The sequence below is a fragment of the Lissotriton helveticus genome, chromosome 8 (genome assembly GCF_964261635.1).
Source record: "Lissotriton helveticus chromosome 8, aLisHel1.1, whole genome shotgun sequence".
NCBI classification, from domain to species: Eukaryota; Metazoa; Chordata; class Amphibia; order Caudata; family Salamandridae; genus Lissotriton; species Lissotriton helveticus.
Genome location: NC_136069.1, coordinates 1,457,188,750 through 1,457,203,726, shown reverse-complemented (window position 1 = coordinate 1,457,203,726; position 14,977 = coordinate 1,457,188,750).

The following is a 14,977-nucleotide window of genomic DNA, read 5'->3' as shown; positions in this document are numbered from 1 at the left end:
AGTGAAGCGTCAATTTTCTTCAGAGCTTTAGTTCTGGGTAGCTTCATGTAGCAGGAACAACTTCCAGAGGCCCAGAACTGGAATAGGAACCTCCTGGCATGAGAGTACACCCAGAAGTGGAATTCAAGGAAGCTGTGAGACTTCAGAACAGGAGGCAAGCACACACAAGACCTTGGAGATTCTTCTCAAGCAGATTCACAGCACAGTACAGTCTTTATCCTCTCCTTGGCATAAGCAGTAACTTCAGACCAACCGAGCAAAGCAACACACAGCAAAGGGGCACTTTCTAAAAGTTGCATTTTCAAACTCACAATTTAAAAAACACCTTTTCGAAAAGGTGTGCTATTAAATTCTGAGTTCAGAGAGCCTAAACTCCATTTCTCTATCTTGTCCCACTGGAAAGTTTTACTTGTAAGATGTTACAAGGCAGCTCTCATGTTAACCTATGGGACAGACAGCCTTCCAATCGTTAAAAATAAAATACACAGTATTTCACTATCAGGACATATAATGCACACCAGTGTATGTCCCACTTTTCACATACAAAGCAACCTGGCAACAGGGCGTCCTTGAGCATACCTGAGGGGTGCTTTACATGTAAGAAAATGGAAGGTTAGGGCCTGGCAAGTAGGTACACTTATCAGGTCAACAGAGCAGTTAAAATATGCGTGTGCAGACACCGCAGTGGCAGGTTTGAGACACATTTACAGGGTGACTCATGTGGGTCAACCAGTGCTGCATGTTCACTAGTAGCGTTTAATTTACAGGCCCTGGCACACTCAGTGCACTTTACTAGGGACGGGACTTACCAGTAAATCAAATATATAACATATAATATATAACTAAGCATAATCACCATGTACACCTGAAGCACTTGCACTCTTGCACTGATCAGCAGTGGCAAAGTGCTCAGAGTACCTAAACCAGCAAAAACAATGTTCAGCACACAGTCAAAAATACAGATGGTAGGGGCAAAAAGTCAAGGGAAACCAAGCCAAGGATTCCAGGTCTAACCGATAGATAAACAGATACATAGATAGATGGATAGATAGATAGATAGATAGATAGATAGATAGATAGATAGATAGATAGATAGATAGATAGATAGATAGATAGATAGATAGATAGATAGATAGATAGATAGATAGATAGATAGATAGATAGATAGATAGATAGATATCGACAGATAGATCGACAGATAGATCGACAGATAGATCGATAGATAGAGAGCCGGAAAGATAGAAGAGAGAGAGATAGATAGTTAGATAGATAGATAGATAGATAGATAGATAGATAGATAGACAGACAGACAGACAGACAGACCAACAGATAGACAATAAAGACAGACAGACAGACAGACAGACAGACAGACAGACAGACAGACAGACAGACAGACAGATAGAAAGATAGATAGATAGATAGATAGATAGATAGATAGATAGATAGATAGATAGATAGATAGATAGATAGATAGATAGATAGATAGATAGATAGATAGATAGATAGATATTGATAGAAGATGGATGGATAGGTTTGACTGGATGAGTGACTGGACGGAATGGTGAGAGACTGAATGATAGATGAAAGAATGAATGGATGAATGGGTGCTAAAACAGTACAGAACATACCGGTCTCATAAAGAGACACGTCATACCGTATCCACCTAGGTGAATACGTCGGACCGGATCTGTGTACCCAAACCCGTCGGACCGGGCACAAATTAATGAACCCGTCTAGATACGTTCCCAGCAACGGTACTCACCGGGAAGCAAAACTGAAGGCCTCGGACTGGACTGGACTGCTACGACGTCTGGTTACTACGCATGCGCTTCGGGCTTCGGAAACAGGTGGGCCTCAGGATACCTCGGACCTTGCTCTCTCGGCTTGGGCTCTGGTCGGGACGCTCCGCCTTCCTCACCGCCTCGTCTGGATGCCGGACCGCAGTCTCCGTCTCCTCCGTGGGCCTGAGGGAGATTTAAAGCAGGAAAACCTGCAGGTGCACAGTAGGGGTCCGTCACGGCTGTAGAAGGGTCAGGGGGCCTGCGTTACATCGCCGGCGCGTGGGGAAGGGGCTCGTCCCTAATCGGGCGCCATTATGTGGTAAATAAATAAATAATTACCGGTACTATTTTTCTATGAATTAACTGAAAAAGGATAGCTCAATAAATAAGAGGCAGAATCCGTGGTATCTGAGTCATACGGGCTTTAATTAGATGGCTCGAGCCAATGGACCATCGGGTTCCATCACCTGCTAAGGTTCAGGAAGGGACAGGACACAAGGAAAGGGGGAATGGCAGCTGCCCCATCTCATTAACATCATACAGTATATATAGTAAAACAGTACAATTGCATTGAATACAGTAGGCGTAACAAGTGACAAACAGAAGATAAGAACATATGAGCGTGAAAAGAAGGCGTGCACAGGGCGTGCACGGAGACATGTGATGTAAACGTCACAGAAATGTCATAAATGGGTGGATACATGGAGGGGGCTACCTGGGCAGCTGGAACCTTTAACCTACTGGTGCGCGCAAACGGGTCATGACGTGTAACTGGGGAGAGCTGGGGGCTCTGACTTCTAGCACTAGAAGAGGAGACTAAAGTCTAGGATGTCAGAACGACCTGTACCTATAGCATATCTGATATCTTGTGTTTGGAGTACATGTTGCTTGAATCGAAAAGTCATCAGGGCAAAGGCTATTTGTCACTAAGGCTGGTGCATGCATATATTTCATTGGATATTGCGTGTGCTATGGATCTTCTATGGGTATTAATTCAGTAATTCTCTTGCATGGAGACAGGAAGACTAGACTATAGATGAAGATGTTTATGCGGTTCGTTAGCTAAGAATGTGAAGCCGGGGAGCTGAACTGATAACTGTAGGCATAACATATCCTTGGCAGGCAGGCCGGGCCGGGCACCGCGTTGCTTGGCAAGAAGTAAGTGAAGGATCAGGGATGCGGGCGGGGCTGCATCTCTCGGAGTGGTTCAGGAGGCTTGAGGCTTGAATCTGGTGTCCGGGCCCTGTGAGGCCTAGAAACGGGTGCATCTCGATGATTTAATCGTGCACAATGTAAAGACGTTGGCAACATAGGCCTAAAAGCCTAATTCACGTTGCTTTCAGGAGGACTGGATAACTGACATAATAATGTTGGACGCACCTGTAAATGCGTTTTTATTCGGTCATGGAGGGAAATATGCATATTAATCATGCACATATATTACATGTGGGGGAGCACGTAGGGACACATAACAGGGCAAAATTCAATTTTCCTCATTCCCTCCTTGTTCCCTACGTTCCCTTCAGGAAACATCAATATTCATGAGACCATAAATCTGTTCATACAGCATCATTTGCTCGTCTTTTATCTTTCGGGAATGGACGTGGAATACAAGATGTAGCGCACAAGCCGCAAATCGCAGGGCCACATTGTAAACAGAGACAACAACTAAATATGATCATTACTACTACTCCTAGGAATGACAGTACTTTCCATCCCCAGGCAGATATTACACTCCAGAGCCAGCCGGACCAAGTCCAGGTGCCTGGATTCTGGTGTAGCTGATGGGCTATTTTATGAAGTCTAGTTATTGCTGAATACATAGACGGTGCGTTATTAGGAATGAAAACGCAACAACTAGATCCGATGACTCTACAAGCTCCGCCCCTATCGGCCAGTATGACGTCAAGAACAAGGCGGTTCTGAAGAACAACAAATCTCATAGCAGACTGTTCTTCTGTTAGGTTACCTAGGGCGGAAGTAGTCTCATTCACTACTGCTTCAAGGGTTCTGGTTAACCTGCGTATTAATTTACTATTCTGGATAGGTCCTATGAAGAAAAAGAAACCTTTATTGAAATCTGTATACTGTTCTAAGGCAGTTTCAGTTTGATCGACAATTGGGGACTCAATCTCCCTTCTATGTCTAACGTGTACTAGATGTGTATTTCGGTGATAATCGGATGGGGCCAGGAAAACTGGTGGCAGTAGGAAGGCAATGTAACATGTTCCATCCCAATCTAGGGGCAAACGTACATATGCGGTCTGACCACATACAAAATAAGAATGACGTGAGGCTTTGAAAGTAGATTTCCCACTGTCACTATACTCGACCACAGTAGTACAATCACTGTGTCCTAGGTGTACTGAACCATTCTTTCTAACACATAATTCGCCTTTCACTGGTAGAACTGTTATAGAAGGCAAGTCTGAATTAGTCTCGGACTGAACATTCAAAACCATGAGGTTGGAGGAAAAGTTACCTAGATCATATACTTCATTTTCTAGATCTAACCCCATTCTATGGGAAAGACCGTCCTTGTCTGGGAAACATGTTCTATTCAGAAGGGACTTATCGTCTAAAGAGGATGTTAACGTAAACCATGCTCCACACGAGCCATTGTGTGAAAACGGATAGGGAAAGAGTGGCAGAGCTCCCTTCACTGTCTGGTAAGGGGGGAGATGACCACATACCCAACAATTAGTGGCATTGCTGGTCTGGTGTGAATACTGTAACATACGAATAAAAGTATTGTTGCGCATTGCAAGTCGGTAGGATAACTCGTGAGGTGGTAGTTCACTAAAAGTGTGCTCTACTGTATCATTAGAAGAAAAATGTACATGCGGACCAAGAGGAGGAAAAAAATAAGTGTAGCATATAACTTATACATGTGATCGTAAGACTCAGAAATAACATAAACAATAACGTAACGACGCATCTGCTTCGGAGAGTTTTACAGTATTTCATTTTCTTGAAGTTTCGTCTATCTCTCTCACTATGTGGGTCTATCTCATACATGTCAGGAACCTGTCTAACCGCTTCACCCGAGAGGGACTTAAACAATTAAACGCTGTCTGACTTACTAGACCTCAATTTTAATTTATACTCCTGCTGCGGAGTTTTCTCTAACAGGGGAAGTTTAGAGTCAGTATCGGGGCAGTCCTTGAAAAAAGTCTTTGGACGCAGTCCATGGAAACGCTTGATGTGACTGGAGTGGAGCCAGCCTTTTCTTCCTTCCAGCTTTACGGCGGTCCTTGTAGTCATCAGAACGAGTTTTGGCTCCTTCCAGCGGGGCTCCAGAGGGCTTGAACGATCGAAGTTGCGGATCAGAACAAGGTCACCGGGAACGACCTCGTGCGGTTTCACCTGGGTGTTATCTGGAAAGGCAGCCGCGACCTGTGAACGACAAGAGAGTAGTGCAGACATCAAGGAAGCTAGGTAATCTGTCAGCATATTACTGTCAACATCGGTGATTTTACGTGGCATAGGTGTACCCCACATGTTTGGGGGACGACCAAACACTACTTCGTAAGGTGACAAACCCGATCGGGAGTGAGCGACCATTCTCATATAAAAGAGGGCAACCGGCAGGGCTACCATCCAATCTACACCTTTCTCTGCACAGACCTTCGCTATTCGTATTTTCAGAGTTTGATTCTGTCTCTCGACGAGGCCAGCTGCCTCGGGATGTCGTACGCAGTGGAACTTCCACTGGTACCCTAACAGAAGTGATACTTGTTTCATGAGTTCGGACGAGAATGGCTGTCCGTTATCTGAATACACGACCCGAGGTAAACCATAGCGAGGGAAGAACTCACGAACCAACTGCTTGGCAGTGGTCGCGGCAGTGTAATCTGGGACTGGATATGCTTTGTCCATCTGGACAAAGCGCATACAACTACGAGGACATACTTGAAACCTCGACATCGATCCATCTGGATATAATCCATCTGGAGGACTTCAAAAGGGTGGTCAGGAGGATGGAATCCACCTTGTTCCACGGGGACACCTTTACCTGGATTGAACTGACAACAGATCATGCAGGTACGCACTTTCTGCTTCGCTGCTGCTCGTAAATGCTTGTTAAACCAGAGGTTCTGGATACTGTCTAACATGGCTTTTTCTCCTAAATGTGCTGGACTATGTGCTGTGTTAATAATGACTTGAACCATAGAGTCGGGGAGAAACCATGTGGCTTTTCCCTTCGTCAACCATCCCTGATCTGTCTGGACCCCTCCTTGTTCAGACCATTTCTTGATTTCGTCTGGGGTGGCATGTGTCTGTATGTCTAGTACGTCTTGTGTAGGGTCCTTAACTGTCATACAAGTCGTCTGGTCTGGAATGTCTGTCTTTGTCATGTTAACTGGAGTGTCTGGAGTCTGAGCTGTAAGCTTGGCTGTTCGATCTGCCAGATCGTTACCCTGCGAAATGGTGTCAGTGGCTTTCGTATGTGCCTTGCACTTCATAATGGCTATAGCTGTCGGTAAATGTATTGCTTCTAACAGAGCTTGAATGAGGGGGCCATGCTGAATCTTGGCTCCATGAGAGGTCATGAAACCTCTTTCTTGCCAAAGGACTCCAAAGTCGTGAACGACTCCGAATGCATAACGTGAATCTGTATATATGTTTACTTTCAGGTTCTTGGCTCGTATGCAGGCTTGGGTCAGAGCGATGAGCTCTGCTGCTTGAGCAGACAGGGTGTCAATACAATGTGTTTCTATAACTTCAGTTTCAGTAGTCACTGCATACGCGGCTACTAACTCTCCTGTACTTGTTCTCATACATGAACCATCCACATAAAGTGTCAGGTCTGGGTCAGGTAATGCAATGTCCGTCAAGTCTTGTCTTGGCTTCGTCATGGTGTTAATAACTTCCACACAGTCATGTGTGGCAGGATTTGAGGTAATCGAGGGTAACAGTGTAGCAGGATTTAATATGTTGCAGCGTCTGATTTCTATGTGTGGCTGGAACAGTGTCAGTTCATATCCTATTAATCGTGCAATTGTCAAGTGCTGAGTCTGTGTTCGGTTTAAAAGAACTTCCACAGAGTGTGGAACCTGTACTGTCAGGGAGTGTCCTAACACTATGGAATCACTTTGTCTAATAGCTAGAGCTGTGGCTGCAACTGATTTGAGGCACGCAGGCAAAGCCTGGGCCACTGGATCTAATGTGCTAGAAAAATAAGCACAAGGCTTGTGTTGTCCTGCTTGGTCTTGTGTGAGAACAGATAATGCTGTACCATCACGTTCAGTGACAAAAAGTGTAAAAGGTTTTCTGTAGTTTGGTGTCGCTAACACAGGTGCATTACATAAAGCTTTCTTTAACTCATTGAAAACAAGTGTATGTTCCTGGGTCCAAGGGAGGACAGTCGATGTCGCTGCCTCCTGTGTTGTTAACTGTATCAGTGGCTTGGCTAGATATGCGTACTGAGGGATCCATTGTCTGCAGTAAGAAGTGAGGCTGATAAAAGCTCGTACCTCCTTCTGTGTCTTGGGCTGTGGAAGATGTGCTATTAACTGGATACGGTCAGGTGTCAACTGTCTACCCCACTTGGACAGCAAGTGTCCAAGGTATACCACTTGCTGGACACAGAATTGTAGTTTCGAAGGGGACACCTTGTGCCCCATTTCTGCCAGGAAATACAAGACTGTCAGTGATGCTCGTTCGCAGTCATGTTCTGTACGGGCTGTGATCAATAGATCATCGACATACTGGAGCAGGGCAGTGTCAGTTGGCATGTGAATACTGTCTAGTTGTCGTTTAAGTGCTTGACTGTAAATACTAGGACTTTCTGTGAACCCTTGAGGTGCACGTGTGAATTTATAGCTTCTTCCATTTAAACAGAATCCGAAAAGAAACTGGCTGTCTGGATGGATGGGTACACTAAAGAAAGCGTTCTTGAGATCAATAACAGTAAAGAACGTAGCTTCGGAATCAATGGCAGTCAATAGGGAAGAGATATCTGGAACCACTGGGTACTGGGGTATGATACATTTATTAAGTTCTCGTAGGTCAATCACTAGTCGATAAACTGGAGGTGCATTTGGGTCAGTACGTTTAAGAATCGGAATGATAGGAGAATTACATACATTGGAGTCAGTTTCTACAACTACTCCTTGAGCGATGAGCTCGTCAATAATTTTCGATAAGGCTGCTACAGCCTCAGGTGGCAACTTATATTGTCGAATTCGAGGTAATACAACTCCTTGTTTCAGGGTGACACGATATGGTGTAATGTGCATACAACCTACATCAGTTGGACCTTGCGCCCATAAAGGCTGTGGTACATTCAATAATCTGGGATCAAAATCTCTTAACACGTAATGTCCTTTAAAATCACGTAAAAACAATCTCACTCCTTCCGGAGAACAACAGATTACTGCACCCAATTCTTTCAATGTTTTAATACCAAGTAAGTTTTCAGGACATGATTTCGTAAGTAATAAGTCTGTAGTTCGGGACAATGGACCAACTTCTAAGGAAACTGGTTTCGATATTTCGTTAACAATAGGCTTTCCTGAAAATCCCAGGGAAACATTTCTTGAGCCTGAGAGTGGAGCCCCTGGAACCTCGTCATGACTGATGGTAGTCCTACTTGCCCCTGTATCAATCAGAAATTTTCTGTCTTTCCCTAATACTTGACTGTGTACATAGGGACCCTCTTGATCTACAGGAACCTCGATGAGAGGCAAGCCAACCTCCCTCTCTAGGCTGTTTCATGAATACTGCTGATATTCTGGATAATCTGACTGTGCGTACTGGTACATCTGCTGTGTAACGTGTTGTGTGGCAGCTATAGGCTGCGGTACTGTAACTGTCTGTTGTGCGTTCTGCAGTGATTGCGTATTTTGCGGAACATGTTCCTGTCTAGGAGGACGCGGTCTCTCTTTCGTCTTACCAGTAGCTATGTTGTGTTTCAGAACTGCACATTCGTTGATATAATGACCTGGCTGTTTACAGTAATTGCATGTCCCTTTAACGGGAGCTGCAGAATGACTAGTTTGATTCGTACCCCTCTTTTGACTATCTGCTGGAACAGACTGTGCCACTAGTACTTTCATTTTCGTGTCTTTCATACGTCTCCTTTCGTGTTCTTGCTCTTCCCTGATTCGGTTCTGGTGGTACTGTAACATCTGTAGCATTTGGGACGGGGTATTAGCTTGCCAGGTACTCTCGACCTTCAGTACTCGATTTTTAACTTGGGGTAAAGAATTTTCTACTAATTTGGTAACAAAAAGATGTGGATACGACTCACTACTTGTTTTCAAGCCGCTATTAATAATGAAACATTTCTCAAATCTGGAATAGAAATCACTAGTGTCTTCGTCTTGTTTCTGTTTACAGGCTGAGATGGCATCCCAGTCTTCCTTTTTCGTGGCTAATAATCTTGGCAAGACTTGTATTAACAACTCGGGCAATGCTTTGGCTTTTTCCCCGAGACCGGTACCAGGAACTCGTGTGTTATCTTCGTTCTCTAATGCTGTCCAGTCAATCTTTTTCTCTCCCACCTCCCATTCTTTTTCTTTGAGTTTTTCATATATGCCCGCAGGCAACAGAACCTTTAACATTTTAATGATATCAGGATACGTGTATTCTCCCATACGGAGCATGTCTTTTAATTCACGATGGAACCCTGCTGGATCTTTATCGTGACAGGGCACTAACTTTTTCATTTCCAGTAGTTCTATTTTTGTTAAAGGGGTGTAAACAAATACTCGTTAGAGCTCACCCCCCGTTCCCTTAACAGGATGCACTTCTCGCAACGGATTCTGTCTGTCTATGTAGAATGTCTTTCTTACTGGGGGTGGAACAGGAACAAAATGTGGAGTCAGGAACGTTCTGTATTTGTGGCGTTGTTCTAAGATGACATTAATCAAATCGGTACCTAGACCTTTCCATCGGTTTAGGAGTAACTCGTCCAATACATTATATAAAGGACCTGGATCAGAATGCTGATTCTCATACAGTGTAATGAGGTGCTGGATCATGTACATACCCACCAGTCGTTGTTCGTCTGGGGGAAGCTTCAGAAACATTTGGGCCACTACTTCGTCTGAAAACGTGCTAGAATTACTAGTCCATCGGACTGCTGACCGGGCTAGTTCCTGTTTATGCATGGTACTAAGCTCACTGTAACCTATTCGTAGTTTCAGAACTTTATCGGTAGCCTGGAATAAATGTTCAAGAGAACACTGTTCTGGTACGGGAGGAAGAAAAGTTTTCTTGTATTCTAGGCGTGTGTGTCTGTCAAAGGGTCTCGTCCTACCTACATACGCTATTCTGTTTGGATTCTCGGTGTCTACATCTTCGTCTGAAGTGTCATTCTCCTTCTCGGCTACTCTCATTGCTTTCTCCCTTTCGTGTATGTCTAGAATTTCTTTACGAATCTTTCTGTACATGGTTTCTATACAATTTTGTTTACTGTGTTTTCCTTCTGCTATATTGTCACTCAATCTTGTCAGGACTTTCATCTCATCTTTGTTTTTATCAGGATGATCTTGTTCTCTTATTAAACAATTTATCAAAAACTGCAAAATCATACTTTGAATCTCGACTTTCCTGTGTGCCATAGCTTCGTGAATACTTTCTGGTTTTTCCCCTGTTCGGATGAAATGATATATTCTGTCTAGAAGTTCCTTCATATCTGGCATGGTAGTCAAAAAGTAAAGTGACTGGTAAAGTAGACGTACGTAATGTGGGTTGGTCCTGGGGTACTGGCGGATTAGAAGGATTCCCGGGACCAATGACTGGAGGAACAGTAATTACGCTATTAACAGGGTGCTGAGGTTGAATAGGCGGAGTAGGATTCGGATTTGCATATTCTGGGACAGTGTCGTCTAAATAGGAAGAAAGGAAAATTTCAGCTGCGGTCGGTTTATGACGTAGCTTAGTCGGGACCAATGGTGGCGGTAAGTTACAGGGTGTTTCCGGGGTCGCCTTCGGCAAACCCTCGGCGAGAAGGGGATACATACCTTTAATAAGGGCATTTCTTTGTTTGTCTGACTGCTCTGCTCTAACTCGTTCACCTTCTTCTAGTAGTTCCCTTTCTTGGGCTTTTTCTGAGGATTCCCTACTTAATTCTGCTTTCCTGAATTCCTTTTCTGTTCTTTTATGCGATTCTTTACGCCACAATTCTATGGCATCTTTCTGGGATTGTCTGGCTTTCTTTTTCCATAGTGCTTCCTCTACTCTCATGATGCACTCGACATCCCATGTTCCTGAAACAGGCCATCTATATTTCTCTTCGAGATCCTTAGTATAATCCACCCATAAGTCTAGATACAGTATGGCATCTAAGCCATGTTTATGATACATAAAATGTCCAGGACTGTCCCTAGGGGGGACAGGAACTGATTCTTCGAGTAATGCTTTTCTGGTCCCTATCCGACGTAACTTTGAAAACAGAGGCATATTTGAACGTACCTGAACTTGAACACAATACAATACACAATGAACACAGTAATGCAATAGCGAACAAATCACTCATACCACGACATCAATACACATTAATAACAGTTCGAACAGATACTACCTAGTACATTGCAAACATAATACTGGAAAACATAATACTGGAACTTCTCGAGAAACTATACTAGAGAACAGAATTACTAGAATTACTGGATGCACTGCTAAAACAGTACAGAACATACCGGTCTCATAAAGAGACACGTCATACCGTATCCACCTAGGTGAATACGTCGGACCGGATCTGTGTACCCAAACCCGTCGGACCGGGCACAAATTAATGAACCCGTCTAGATACGTTCCCAGCAACGGTACTCACCGGGAAGCAAAACTGAAGGCCTCGGACTGGACTGGACTGCTACGACGTCTGGTTACTACGCATGCGCTTCGGGCTTCGGAAACAGGTGGGCCTCAGGATACCTCGGACCTTGCTCTCTCGGCTTGGGCTCTGGTCGGGACGCTCCGCCTTCCTCACCGCCTCGTCTGGATGCCGGACCGCAGTCTCCGTCTCCTCCGTGGGCCTGAGGGAGATTTAAAGCAGGAAAACCTGCAGGTGCACAGTAGGGGTCCGTCACGGCTGTAGAAGGGTCAGGGGGCCTGCGTTACATCGCCGGCGCGTGGGGAAGGGGCTCGTCCCTAATCGGGCGCCATTATGTGGTAAATAAATAAATAATTACAGGTACTATTTTTCTATGCATTAACTGAAAAAGGATAGCTCAATAAATAAGAGGCAGAATCCGTGGTATCTGAGTCATACGGGCTTTAATTAGATGGCTCGAGCCAATGGACCATCGGGTTCCATCACCTGCTAAGGTTCAGGAAGGGACAGGACACAAGGAAAGGGGGAATGGCAGCTGCCCCATCTCATTAACATCATACAGTATATATAGTAAAACAGTACAATTGCATTGAATACAGTAGGCGTAACAAGTGACAAACAGAAGATAAGAACATATGAGCGTGAAAAGAAGGCGTGCACAGGGCGTGCACGGAGACATGTGATGTAAACGTCACAGAAATGTCATAAATGGGTGGATACATGGAGGGGGCTACCTGGGCAGCTGGAACCTTTAACCTACTGGTGCGCGCAAACGGGTCATGACGTGTAACTGGGGAGAGCTGGGGGCTCTGACTTCTAGCACTAGAAGAGGAGACTAAAGTCTAGGATGTCAGAACGACCTGTACCTATAGCATATCTGATATCTTGTGTTTGGAGTACATGTTGCTTGAATCGAAAAGTCATCAGGGCAAAGGCTATTTGTCACTAAGGCTGGTGCATGCATATATTTCATTGGATATTGCGTGTGCTATGGATCTTCTATGGGTATTAATTCAGTAATTCTCTTGCATGGAGACAGGAAGACTAGACTATAGATGAAGATGTTTATGCGGTTCGTTAGCTAAGAATGTGAAGCCGGGGAGCTGAACTGATAACTGTAGGCATAACATATCCTTGGCAGGCAGGCCGGGCCGGGCACCGCGTTGCTTGGCAAGAAGTAAGTGAAGGATCAGGGATGCGGGCGGGGCTGCATCTCTCGGAGTGGTTCAGGAGGCTTGAGGCTTGAATCTGGTGTCCGGGCCCTGTGAGGCCTAGAAACGGGTGCATCTCGATGATTTAATCGTGCACAATGTAAAGACGTTGGCAACATAGGCCTAAAAGCCTAATTCACGTTGCTTTCAGGAGGACTGGATAACTGACATAATAATGTTGGACGCACCTGTAAATGCGTTTTTATTCGGTCATGGAGGGAAATATGCATATTAATCATGCACATATATTACATGTGGGGGAGCACGTAGGGACACATAACAGGGCAAAATTCAATTTTCCTCATTGTAGCACTTTGTTCCTTCCTTCCTCAATTTGTGCACTATAAATCCTATTATATATAAACCTACATGCATTCACTTTGCAGGAACTGTTCAATCTGTATTGCTGTACAGTCCTCTGCCAGGAGTTACCAAATGTATCCCTCTTGCGCATAGATTTTTTCCCTCATACCTAGACCACAAATAAATGCGGTTACCACCACCCCACCACTAATTGACTTGCCAAGTATGTATTTCACTACCTGTCCCACTCCATCTTCCAAACTGATCATTGGCAGATGTGTCAATGTGTTGCACAGTGAAGAGCAGGAGAACAAAAGTCATAGGGGTATAGGGCATAGGGGCAGCAGCTCCGCACTACAACATTTGTGTGAAGTTTTTGAAGGTTGTTTTCAAGTTAAGTAAACTTTTATATTTTTCCTACAGTGTAGCATGTGAAGATATCCACCCCGACTGTGAAGTTTCCACATGGTAAATCATTGGGATTTTTCTTAATTACCTTGAAAAAAATGACATTTTTTAAATTAAATATTTAAAGAAATTAATTATATTTATTAATTTTAAATGAACAACAACCTGGTAATTTAAATTTGAAATACATCTTTAATTGATTGAAAAATATTGCATTAAATTAAAAGTTTTTTTCCGACGTTAACATTGAAAAATAAATCGCTACCTACAGAAAAAAGCGCTTAATAATATGCTTTGATATTTATTCAAAGTGATGCATATTAAAATTAGTCTACTTATATTTTAATAAAAGATATTGTTAACACAATTTTTTGTTATTACAAATAGAGTATTAAAACATAATATATATTTAATTAATACATTTGACTATTTGTATTTTTTAACAATAAATTATGTTTATTTATATTTTAGCTATTTTAAATACTTCAGTTCAATGTAACATTTTCCCTACGGGGTTTTAGTTTTATTACCTACATCCATTATTTTTTATTGGATGGTGCTAGACTTACTACTTTTTTTTTTGCCGTATTTTTCTCTCTGATTTTGTGACTGAACATAAAGTATACTTTCTGAATTAGGCCCATTATTTTTGCAAAAAGTATTCCTAATGGCTGATATTGTTACCAACCACTATTAATTACTCTGTGCTTATTCCAAAGACATAGTTTAATAGTTTGTTAGTGCCATTATGGAAAGGGCCATCTACATTCAGATCAGCCTTAGCAAAGGATCTAAGCACTCGTAAAGAGTATCAAGTGAAGCACAGGCTACAAACAAGGACCACAAGTACCAGCACCATTCCTGGCATCAGGCATCCATGTGGTTGATCATCTTACTCATTCCTACATTTGTGTGGATTCATCAGCCTTTCATCTGTCTATGTGCATGCTCATTCTATTCATTCTACCAGCCATTATCAAAGTATTCAGTTACCCTTTCATCCATTCACACAGTCAGCATCTTTCCAGGCACTCAGTCATCCAGTCATTCATCTACACACTCAACTATAAATCCACCCTTTCATTTATCACATTCGCTCAGACTCCACTCCACACAGCCGCACATACACGATCGGCTGTCAATTCACTTTCATCACAAAAAAAAGCTGAATTATTGGCTTTGTCAATGTTTGCTTAATTTTCATCTAAGGCTCATAGCATAGGGCTATACTTACGTTTAAAAGTATTAGGCTTAGGTTTGGGACTTATGGTTTTAGGAGCTAAGGTTTAGTGATGAGTGGAGTGGTGTGGCTCACTGGTTAGAGGCAGCAGACCCGGAAGCAGAGAACGGCCCGGGACCAGGGTTCAATTCCCAACGCGGCAGGGTCATGGACCAGGGTCAGCGGACTCGACAATTCTCACCTCGGTGCCTACTCTAACCAGGGATCACACTTGGCAACTCTGGGCATTAAGCTTGCCTCATCTCTACAA